The following is a 12,304-nucleotide window of genomic DNA, read 5'->3' on the forward strand; positions in this document are numbered from 1 at the left end:
ATAGCGCAATTTTTTTTACCGCAGAGCTGATCAAATACCACCAAAAGAAAGCTCTATTTGTGGGGAAAAAGGGACACTAATTTTGTTTGGGTACAGCGTTGCACGACTGCACAATTCATAGTTAAAGTAATGCAGTACCGTATCGCAAAAAATGGCCTGGTCATTATGGGGGCAAATCCTTACGGGCTGAAGTGGATAAATAGATAAGAAGATATATTAACTTGTTTTAAACTTTTTTTATACATTTCTTCGGTTGCTTCCTGGCTTATGGCCTAGGCCAAAATTTTGCCATACATCCTAGGAGTCCTTATGATTTTTTTTTCTTTCATTTGGAGGTGGGGAGGAGGCCCTTTCTCAGCAGAACACCCTCTTTTCTGTGTTTCATCAGATTCGCCACCATCTTGCTATCTTGCTACACCCCGCACTCTTCCACAGTAAGGATTCAGTGAGAAGGTGGCAAGCGGACATCTTGTTACACCCACCGGAGTCTGGCATTTCAGACTTATTTTTACAACTAAACAGAGTTTATATTGTGACATTCAGTGTTTTTAAATCCGTCTGACTGTTTTGATGTTAAATTGTAAAAGCAGTGGCAAGCCTGCTGATCTCACAGGTTTGCTAATCTGACAGAACACTGCTGCTTTTACAATTCAACATCAAATTAGTCATACAGATTTCCAAATACTGTATTTCACTATATAAGCTGTGTTTAGTGCAAATGGGCACAGTGAGTCTGCAAATGGGCACAGTGAGTCTGCAAATTGGCACAGTGAGTCTGCAAATGGGCAGAAAGAAGCTGCAAATGGGCACGTGAGGCTGCAAATGGGCACAGTGAGTCTGCAAATGGGCACAGTGAAGCTGCAGATGGGCATTGTTGACCCTCTTTCCCACTTAGTAGTAGCTGCTGCATTTCTCACCCTAGGCTTATACTCGAGTGGTAAAATTATCAGCCTCGGCTTATATTCGGGTCGGCTTATACTCGAGTATATGCGGGTAAATAGCATTTTTAGTTTGTAGCGCTCAGATACAGTTTAGGTCCACTTTAAAGTGCATTATCTTTTATTATGTAGTTAGTATAATGGTGATTTTAACCTGACTGCAATTCACATATAAGGATTTTAGTGGAAATGGAACACTGTTAGACGTGAGTAGAGGAGAGCCGATTGGTGGCTCTCCTGACAGGGGTGGTCTGCGCTGATTGATTATCAGTGCAGCCCCCTGCAAATGCCCACACTGGATGGCCACCAGGTATGCCACCCTGGACCACCAGGGATGACAGTCAGTGCCCAGACAGATGTTAATCAGTGCCAAGACAAATGCTAATCAGTGCCCATCAGCAATGCCTGCCAGTGCCATCAGTGATGCCTATCAGTGCCACCCATAAGAGCCCATCAGTGCAGCCTTTCAGTGCCCATTAGTGTCGCCTATCAGTGCTCATCAGTGACACCTCTGAGTGCCAATCAGTGCAACCTATCAATGCCCATGAGTGCTGCATTTCAGTGCCCATCATCAGTGCCCATCAGTGCCACCTCATTGGTGCCACCTCATCATTGCAGCCTCATCAGCGCCCATCAGTGAAGGAGAAAACGTACTTATTTACAACATTTTGTAACAGAAACAAAGAAAAACTTTGAGGTGATCAAATACCACCAAAAGAAAGCTCAGTTTGTAGGAACAAAATTATAAAAATGTTGTTTTGGTACAGTGTAGCAATTGTCATTTAAATAGTAACAGCGCTAAAAGCTGAAAATTAGTCTTGACAGGAAGGGGGAAAGTGCCTGGTTAAAAGCATTTTCCTGGGCAAAAATATTCCGGAAGCATTTTTAAAGAGTTCAGCCAGATCTGGTTCCAGGTGGCTTGATCCAAAGTTTTGCCCAAGTCAGTTTCCCACTTAGAAACATAAGAGAGCTTACAAGATCCCAACAAACCTTAGCGCCGGTTCACACAGGGGCAACACGACTTTCAGTGTGACTTTGGGAGGCAACTTGAACACGACTCGAGTATGAATCACAATGCGACTTGGGGCGACTTCAGCGCGACTTACAACGCGACTTGAAGTCGCCTCCAGGAGGGGGAACTTCACGCCAAATTTTAAATAAAAAAGCGGCATGGGTTCCCCCTCCAAGAGCATACCAGGCCCTTAGGTCTGGTATGGATTTCAAGGGGAACCCCCCTACGCCGAAAAAACGACGTGGGGGTCCCCCCCAAATCCATTCCAGACCCTTATCCGAGCACGCAGACCGGCCGGTCAGGAAAGGGGGTGGGGACGAGTGCCCCCTCCTGAACCTTACCAGGCAGCATGCCCTCAACATGGGGGGGTGGGTGCTTTGGGGCAGTGGGGCGCCCTGTGGCCCCCCACCCCAAAGCACGTTGTCCCCATGTTGATGGGGACAAGGGCCTCTTCCCGACAACCCTGGCCTTTGGTTGTCGGGGTCCCGCGGCGGGGGGGCTTATCGGAATCTGGGAGCCCCCTTTAATAAGGTGACCCCCAGATCCCGGCCCCCCCACCCGATGTGAATGAGTATGGGGTACATTGTACCCCTACCCATTCACCTGGTGGAAGAAAAATGTATATTGGCCTCTTATGACGTCACAGTCCCAGCATTCTCCGGGTGGTGACGACATAATTACCCCGCCCCCTTATGTCGTCACCACCCGGAGAATGCTGGGACTGTGACGTCATAAGAGGCCAATATAAATCCTTGCGCACCGCACACCCGGCATTACAGCGGGTGGGAGCGTTGAGTCAACATCGAAGAGGAGAAGAAGGCAACGCTGAAGACCGGGCCTCCGCTGGTGAAAGAGCTGAAAGAAGACATCGGTGGTGCCCGACAGAAGAGAAAAAGAACCGGAGAGCAGGAGAAGAGAGCGGAGAAGTCGGAAGACCCCCCGAAGTCGGAAGAAGGGAGAAGACCGGGCCCCCGCTGGTAAAAGAGCTGAAAGAAGACAGCAGTGGTGCCCGGCAAAAGGGAAAAGTCAGAAGACCCCCGATGTCGGAAGAAGACCCCCGGAGCTGCCTAATAAACTACTTTAAAAACCTGTGTTTTTTTATTGACACATTCACATAGGGTGGGGGCCGGGATCTGGGGGCCACCTTATTAAAGGGGGCTCCCAGATTCCGATAAGCCCCCCGCCTGCAGACACCGACAACCAAGGGCCAGGGTTGTCGGGAAGAGGCCCTTGTCCCCATCAACATGGGGACAAGGTGCTTTGGGGTGGGGGGGCCGCAGGGCGCCCCCCAGCCCCAAAGCTCCCACCCCACCCATGTTGAGGGCATGCCGCCTGGTATGGTTCAGGAGGGGGGGGCGCTCGCTCGTCCCCACCCCCTTTCCTGACCGACCGGTCTGCGTGCTCGGATAAGGGTCTGGTATGGTTTTTTCAGCGTAGGGGGTTCCCCTTCAAATCCATACCAGACCTAAGGGCCTGGTATGCCCTTGGAGGGGGAAACCATGCAGTTTTTTTATTTAAAATTTGGCGTGGAGTTCCCCTGTGGGAGGGAGGGGCTTGCCTTAGAACAGGTTCACACTGGGGCGACTTCCTGTAAAGTTGCATCACTGTGAACGGGGATCCGACTTCGTCTTGAACGCCGCCGGGTTATAGCGGGCAGGGGGAAATTGGAGGGTGTCGAGACCAGCCTATCTGAAAATGTTGCTGTATATTTTTGAGTAGCTAATTGACCTTGCACTGGGGAGTCTCTAACTAGATTATGTTTCTTTTTGTTAAAGTACAAGTATTTTGTAACTTAGCTACCCCTTGCTTTTATATATATTTTTTTACACTCCCTAATGATTAAAAAAACAATTGCTAAATGTTAAGGAATGTGTAGGATGTACAGTAGGTGTTTGTGATATTGTGCTTTTAGCACGACAGCGTCGCGCTGATACTCGGCGACAGGGTGCCGAGATCTCGCCGACATCTCACACTCACTGGAATAGTGACAGCACATCCCAGCAAGCGCGTCATAGAAGCGACGGGAGATCCGACTTGGATTCCCGCCAATTCTACACGTGTGCGGCGTTTGTTATGAATCCTGAGGGGGAAGTCCCCGCCGGATTTTAAATAAAAATCCGGCATGGGTCCCCCCCTCAGGAGCATACCGGGCCCTTAGGTCTGTTATGGGTTGTAAGGAGAGCCCCCCCTACGCCGAAAAAAACGGCGTAGGGGGTCCCCCTACAATCCATACCAGACCCGTATCCAAAGCACGCTACCCGGCCAGCCAGGAAGGGAGTGGGGACGAGCGAGCGCCCCCCCCCCCCTCCTGAGCCGTACCAGGCTGCATGCCCTCAACATGGGGGGGTTGGGTGCTCTGGGGCAGGGGGGCGCACTGCGGCCCCCCACCTCAGAGCACCCTGTCCCCATGTTGATGAGGACAGGGCCCCTTCCCGACAACCCTGGCCGTTGGTTGTCGGGGTATGCGGGCGGGAGGCTTATCGGAATCTGGGAGCCCCCTTTAATAAGGGGGCCCCCAGATACCGGCCCCCCCACCCTAAGTGAATGAGTATGGGGTACATCGTACCCCTACCCATTCACCTGCAAGAAAAGTGGTAAAAACACAAATAAACCACACAGTGTATTAAAATATTTTATTTTTCTGCTCCGGAGGCCGCCCCCTGTCTTCTTTATTAGCTCTTTTACCAGGGGGGGCTTCTTCTTTGACGTCTTCGGGTGGGTGGGGGCCGCCGTCTGGTTCTCTTCCACCGCCGGGGGGGGGTGGCTTTTAAAAAAGCCCCCACCCCCCGGCGGGTTTCCTCCGGCGTCTTCGGCGGGGCTCTTCTTCTTCCGCTATCCCGACGGGTCTTCTCAACTCTCCGGGGTTCTCCTTCTGTCTTCGCCGCTCTCCGTTGTTGACTCGGCGCACCCCGGTTCTTCGTCTCGCTGTCCGGTGTCTTCTTCCGTGCTGTACGTCTTCTCCTTCCGTGCTGTGATGAGTTCTTCTTCCGTGCTGTGACGTCATGTTCTTCACTTCTCTCCTTCTCCCGATGTTGACACGCCGGTCCTCCTCGCTGAAATGACGGATGCGCGCCTTGCATTGGACCTATATAGGCCTCACAGTCCCATCATGCTCTGTACCTACCCATGTGATACCTACCCACGTGGTAGGTATCACATGGGTAGGTACAGAGCATGATGGGACTGTGAGGCCTATATAGGTCCGATGCAAGGCGCGCATCCGTCATTTCAGCGAGGAGGACCGGCGAGTCAACATCGGGAGAAGAAGAGAAGTGAAGAACATGACGTCACAGCGCGGAAGAAGAACTCACAGCACGGAAGAAGACGTACAGCACGGAAGAAGGGACCGGACAGCGATACGAAGAACCGGGGTGCGACGAGTCAACAGCGGAGAGCGGCGAGACCCCCCGGATAGCGGAGAAGACCCGTCGGGATAGCGGAAGAAGAAGAGCCCCGCCGAAGACGCCGGAGGAAACCCGCCGGGGGGGTGGGGGCTTTTTTAAAAGCCACCCCCCCGGCGGTGGAAGAGAACCAGACGGCGGCCCCCACCCACCCGAAGACGTCAAAGAAGAAGCCCCCCCTGGTAAAAGAGCTAATAAAGAAGACAGGGGGCGGCCTCCGGAGCAGAAAAATAAAATATTTTAATACACTGTGTGGTTTATTTGTGTTTTTACCACTTTTCTTGCAGGTGAATGGGTAGGGGTACGATGTACCCCATACTCATTCACTTAGGGTGGGGGGCCGGTATCTGGGGGCCCCCTTATTAAAGGGGGCTCCCAGATTCCGATAAGCCTCCCGCCTGCATACCCCGACAACCAACGGCCAGGGTTGTCGGGAAGGGGCCCTGTCCTCATCAACATGGGGACAGGGTGCTCTGAGGTGGGGGGGGCCGCAGTGCGCCCCCCTGCCCCAGAGCACCCAACCCCCCCATGTTGAGGGCATGCAGCCTGGTACGGCTCAGGAGGGGGGGGGGGCGCTCGCTCGTCCCCACTCCCTTCCTGGCTGGCCGGGTAGCGTGCTTTGGATACGGGTCTGGTATGGATTGTAGGGGGACCCCCTACGCCGTTTTTTCCGGCGTAGGGGGGCTCTCCTTACAACCCATAACAGACCTAAGGGCCCGGTATGCTCCTGAGGGGGGACCCATGCCGGATTTTTATTTAAAATCCGGCGGGGACTTCCCCTTCAGGATTCATAACAAACGCCGCACACGTGTAGAATTGGCGGGAATCCAAGTCGGATCTCCCGTCGCTTCTATGACGGCTCTGTCTCCATCGCGGCAAGCCAGCTCGGCGCTGGCTCCCGCGATGGGGCTCGTAGGTGCTCAATCTCGCTGAGAAAGAGAGCGAGATTGACACAAAATCGGGTTCACCTACTGTAGTACTAACTAGTTATCACTGATACTGGAATACAGGCTAAACTATAAAGCCAATAAACAAGGAAATATATAAGTGACACTAGTAACAAACACTTCTTTTGTGTTTCTTCATTTCACGCCACCTGCATTGTCCATACAAAAGATGTCAGACACCCATATCAGAGAACGTTGTCCTCTCTTTATATATTCCTTTGGATCTACAGAATGGAAAGGTTTAACACATGTCTTTTATTGCTTGTTGTAATGAATACCAGATGTTTTGGTTTTCTAGTCTTACGGTGAACTAATACTGACATATCATTTGTGAGTACATGCTACATTTTTTACTTTTGTACCGACCACAAATAAAACAGATAAGAGCTATTCACCTCAGCACAAAAGTTAATTGCATTTTCTTTTGTATGGTATTACCACTTCTTTTTATATTTAAATCTCAGCTGTTTGCTTAAAGTGATAAGTTAAATGCTCAGTAAAAATAAAAAGCAGCAAAGAAGAAAAATAAATTGAACTTGGGAAGGGCATACACAGTTCGAATCCTGCTGAATCAGCTGAGATTCGAACCATGTATGGGCAGGCTAAATGTAGCAAGTTGATTGATCGATCAACTTGGGTACAACCAGCATGGTGGGTTTTACATGCGATTATCGCTAGTGGCCGCTATAGCCGCTAGCAACAATCGCTGTCTTGTCCTGGGGGGGACTTCCCCTGCCTCCCCCGCTGGGAGAAGACAATGGCCTGGCAGGAGGGATTTCCGCATCAACACTGTCTGTCTTTTTCCCCGTGTATGACCGGCCTTAGACACTGACTTTGGACCTGCTCACCTAGGTTCTGCTTTTGTCACTTTCTTGTGGCATCCAAGAAAAGCATGGTGCTGAAGCCCATTCTCATGAGATGAGAATCAAAAGCCTGGTGCACACTATGAGTTTTTTTTTTTTCGTTCAACTAAGCGGGCTGAATGAAACTAACTATGTGATGTTGGTACAGCAATCTCCCAGATCTTCCGGACTGCCCCCCCCCATCAGAACACACCGGTCAACGCTTGCAGCCAATGGGCCAGATTCACAAAGGAGATATGACGGAGTATCTCAGATACTCCGTCGTATCTCTCAGAGTATCTATGCGACTGATTCATAGTACCAGTTACGCATAGATATCCCTAAGATCCGACAGGTGTAATTGTTTTACACTGTCGGATCTTAGGATGCAGTACCGCGGCCGCCGCTGGGGGGAGTTTGCGTCGTAAACCAGCGTCGGGTATGCAAATTAGGAGTTACGGCGATCCACAACGGTTTTTAAATTACGCGGGCTTACGCCGGAGGCCGCCGGCGTAGTTTTCATCGCAAGTGCTTTGTGAATCAGGCACTTGTGATGAAAACTTGCGGCGGTGTAACGTATCTACGATACGTTACGCCGCCGCACTTCTACCTGAATCTGGCCCAATGGCTGTGGCCATAGATCGAATGCCAATTGGCTGCTAGTTTTCCAGTATGTCTGTTCGACAGAAGCCAGATGTTAGTCCGGCTTCTGTTGGGCAGGCTACTGTACACACTGGTTGAATGTCGGCTGGTTTCTGTTGAACCAGCCGATATTAGTGCCGTGTGTACCAGCCTTAAGACTTGTCACCTTCACCTTGGCAAGCAAACCAGATGCTGAGGTGTTGTAAAGGTGAATAATTGTTTCCTAAATAGCTCCCTTTACCTTAGTGCAGTCCTCCTTCACTTACCTCATCCTTCCATTTTGCTTTTAAAATGTCCTTATTTCTTCTGAGAAGTCCTCACTTCCTGTTCTTTTGTCTATAACTCCACACAGTAATGCAAGGCTTTCTCCCTGATGTGGAGTGTCACGACACTCCACACCAGGGAGAAAGCCTTGCATTACTGCAAAAAAAAAAAATTGCACCTTTTCAACCCCTTTAATGTCTTCTTTTGTTAATTTTACCCAGAATTTCTACATGAGGGGGTAAGGTGCTACTAAATAGCAGGACCTTGCATGCAATGCAAAATCCACTTTAACCACTTAAGGACCCCTCACACCTCATCGATCGTGTGATCCCTTTTATAGGGGGACACAATCGATGACGTCACACCTACAGCCACACCCCCCTACAGTTGTAAACACACTTCAGGTCACACATAACCCCATCAGCACCCCCTGTGGTTAACTCCCAAACTGCAATTGTCATTTTCACAATAAACAATGCATTTTAAATGCATTTTTTGCTGTGAAAATGACAATGGTCCCAAAAATGTGTCAAAATTGTCCGAAGTGTCCGCCATAATGTCGCAGTCATGAAAAAAATTGCTGATCGCCGCCATTAGTAGTAAAAAAATAAATAAATAATAAACATGCAATAAAACTATCCCCTATTTTGTAAACGCTATAAATTTTGCGCAAACCAACCGATAAACGATTATTGCGATTTTTTTTTACCAAAAATGGGTAGAAGAATACGTATCGGCCTATGGGAGAAAATATTTTTTTTATATATTTTTGGGGGATATTTATTAGAGCAAAAAGTAAAAAATATAGATTTTTTTTCAAAATTGTCGCTCTATTTTTGTTTATAGCGCAAGTTGATCAAATACCACCAAAAGAAAGCTCTATTTGTGGGAAAAAAAGGACGCCAATTTTGTTTGGGAGCCACGTTGCACGACCACACAATTGTCAGTAAAGCGACGCAGTGCCGAATCGCAAATAGGGGCAAGGTCCTTTAGCTGCATTTTGGTCCGGGTCTTAAGTGGTTAAGAAACCCGCTATGAGAGAAACACAGTGACTGCCATTGCTTACCTGAAACAAGTATGCAGATCTGATGTTCTGCCCTTTCAGTGATTTTTCTTGATACATGCTTGTTCCGCTGCTGGACTCATGAAGTATTGAAGGAGATCAGCAATAGCAGCCCTCTATTTCTTTCATGAAAATTATTAATGATGATTCCATACATACTTTTGTGGTTATAGTCTGTATGCTGTGTAGGGAAATTCTATAACGAGGTCCAAGATGCATTAAAGAGACTAATGCCACGTACACACGATTGGTTCAACCGATGAGAATGGTCTGATGGACCGTTTTCATCGGTCAAAACCAATAGTGTGTGGGCGCCATCGGTTATTTAACCATCGGTTAAAAAAAGCCAACTTGTTTTAAATTTAACCGATGGATTCCTAACCGATGGGAAAAAACGATCGTTAGTAGGCACAACCATCGGTTAAAAATCCACGCATGCTCAGAATCAAGTCGACGCATGCTTGGAAGCATTGAACTTCGTTTTTATCAGCACGTCGTTGTGTTTTACGTTACCGCGTTCTGACACGATCGTTTTTTTAACGGTCCGTTCTCATCGAATGGACTGATCGTGTGTACGCGGTATAAGGATAATAACCATAGACAGAGCAAATTTATTTCCTGCAAGTACAGAAAGTGTTGATGTGGAATCCCTCCTTCCGGGCCATAGTCTTCTCCATAACTCCACTACTCACACCTGCAATTAGGGTTGTCACGATACCACTTTTTTAGGACTGAGTACGAGTACCGATACTTTTTTTTAAGTAGTCGCCGATACCGAATACCGATACTTTTTTTTAAATGTGTCTCCATATGCAGCCATGTCCCCCCACAGATGCAGCCATGTCCCCCCCCCCATATCCAGCCATGTCCCCCCATATCCAGCCATTGTCTCCCCCCATATGCAACCATTGTCTCCCCCCATTATCCAGCCACTGTCTCCCCCCATATGCAGCCATGTCCCCCATATACAGCCATTTTCTCCCCCCATGCAGCAATGTCTCCCACCATATCCAGCCATTGTCTCCCCCCATATACAGCCTTTGTCTCCCCCCATATCCAGCCTTTGTCTTCCCCCATATCCAGCCATTGTCTTCCCCCATGCAGCAATGTCTCCCACCATATCCAGCCATTGTCTCCCCCCATATACAGCCATTGTCTCCCCCCATATACAGCCATTGTCTCCCCCCATATCCAGCCTTTGTCTCCCCCCATATCCAGCCATTGTCTTCCCCCATATCCAGCCATTGTCTTCCCCCATATCCAGCCATTGTTTCCCATATGCAGACATTGTCTCCCCCCATATCCCCCTTACCTGCATCCGCGCTGTCGCCGACTGTTTAACACGCGCGGGAAGTGTAATGATTGGCGCCGCGCTGCGTACAGACACTCCCCCTTGTTTGGGATTGGACAGTTCACCCGAGCAAGGGGGAGTGTCTATACGCGGCGCAGCGCCAATCATTACAGCTGTAATGATTCGTGCCGCGCTGCGTACAGACACTCCCCCTTGCTCGGGATTGGACAGTTCACCCGAGCAAGGGGGAGTGTCTATACGCGGCGCCAATCATTACACTCCCCGCGCGTGTTAAACAGTCGGCGGCAGCGCGAATGCGGCGGGATGCGACGTAACGGCGGCGGGATGCGGCGGAGGGGGGGGGGGGGAGTATTCTATTTCGGTATCGGGGGTATTTGTGGGAGTACGAGTACTCCCGGAAATTCTCGGAATCGGTCCCGATACCGATACTAGTATCGGTATCGGGACAACCCTACCTGCAATACCATTCAATGTGCGGCTCCCCGCCAATGCAGAGTATGTGGCATTGTGGGTGTGAGTAGTGAAGCGCATTGATCTGTTGTCACCATGCTATTCTCTGTATAAGAGGATCTGCTTGGACGTCTCTGATCGCTACTAAGTAACCTATGGCCATGATCAGGAAGGAAGTTTCATGTGGTAACATGATTATATCAGGCTGATTTTCCTTACTTGCATTGATGAGTGCTTAGTGGTGGTGGAATCAGTGCACGTGTGGATACATGTGTGGCATCATCATTGCACTAATGCCTTGTACACACGGTCCGTCGGAAGTCCGACAGAAAGAAAGAGAACAGGTTTTCTATCTAAGGTCCGTCAGACTTCAAACAAAAAAAGTCAGATGGAGGCTACACACGGTCGGACTTTCCAAGGAAAAAAAAGCCCATCTGACTTTTTTTCTCGGAAAGTTCGACCGTATGTACGAGGCATAAGAAGCACTTTTAGTGATATTGTATTGGAATCATTATTTTTTTGGACATTTGAATATATACATGTTTTAATATATTTTTATATTTATAATATACTTTACACTACTAGCTCTTTATTCATTTATTATATAGACTCTTTTTGCACCGTTGCACAATTTATGAACTTTAATCTAAAAAAATAACCTGATTATTATTATTTTTATACATAATTCATATAGCACCAACGGTATGCACAGCCCTTTACAACATGCGGGCAGACAGTGCATTCTCTTGATTGCAGTAATGTGAAGGTTATACATGTTAAATAAAGTAAGGGCTTAGATTTCTAAGCCCAAACTGGATTTTGCGGAATACAAACAAAATTCTCTGGCCCTTACTATGGGATGAATGTTTAGTCTGTCAAAATTATTATTTTTTAGCTTTCATTAATATCAGCTGTGGCTTGTTTACAGGATATACAATGATAGATGTAAGTTTTTTTGAAAAAGCATGGAAAGAAGAAGATTTCTATCAGTAGCAAGCAATTCTATACAATTATTGGAGAGATTGCAACAAAATTGATCTGGCTGCAAAATGACAAATTTTGCCTTTGGTGAAATGATGCCAAAGTCGAATTTGTTGGACCTCATTCACACAGCCACAGAGGACCGTACACTGCCAGGAATTAGCGTGTTTGTACGGCTGGGATTCACAGGTGTTCGTATTCAGCCACGGTCAGCAGACTGTACAAATCAATGATAAACTGACAGATGCCGTGGCTGTACGCATGAAACTGCACATACAAATAAAGCCTAACTCCAGGTCCCCAAAAAACAAATCTAGAACTTACAAACATGTTGTTCATAGTCTCCAGCATAAGGAAACTGAATTTGTATATAAAGGGGAATCTGTCTAACGAAAACACTACAAAAACTAAAATTCCCGCCCTCCCCATTTCCCAAGAAGCAAAGTCATTCA

At 48.3% G+C, this 12,304-nt stretch overlaps 1 protein-coding gene across 2 annotated transcripts in view; it reads left to right on the forward strand.

Moving 5' to 3' along the window:
* Window positions 1-12,304, forward strand: part of SVEP1 (sushi, von Willebrand factor type A, EGF and pentraxin domain containing 1) — a 503,752-nt gene that overhangs the window by 170,090 nt on the left and 321,358 nt on the right. The gene's annotated exons all lie outside the window — the stretch shown is intronic.

This window comes from Rana temporaria, chromosome 1, assembly GCF_905171775.1.
Source record: "Rana temporaria chromosome 1, aRanTem1.1, whole genome shotgun sequence".
NCBI classification, from domain to species: domain Eukaryota; kingdom Metazoa; phylum Chordata; class Amphibia; order Anura; family Ranidae; genus Rana; species Rana temporaria.